Raw genomic sequence first — 247 nt, 5'->3', positions numbered from 1 at the left:
CCCGTCTCTCGTTTGGGGAGGATTTGGTTCAGGCCGTTGAGCCGAGCCCCTCGCCTGGGAGGAGCGAGCAGCCGCGGCCCGCCTGCGGGACCCGCGGGTTTTGTGCAATGGCGGCAGCTGCGGCGGGGAAAGCACAGCCTGGGACGAGCAACACGGCAAGCCTGGCACAATCCCAGAGGAGGTGTGTGTGCCGCCGGCGTTAACCTCCCCTCCGCCGGTGCGTACAGCCAGGAACCCAGCGCCGGCC

This window comes from Fulmarus glacialis, unplaced genomic scaffold (genome assembly GCF_000690835.1).
Source record: "Fulmarus glacialis isolate BGI_N327 unplaced genomic scaffold, ASM69083v1 scaffold23036, whole genome shotgun sequence".
In the NCBI taxonomy this organism is placed as follows: Eukaryota; Metazoa; Chordata; class Aves; order Procellariiformes; family Procellariidae; genus Fulmarus; species Fulmarus glacialis.
This window is presented reverse-complemented; position numbering follows the sequence as displayed.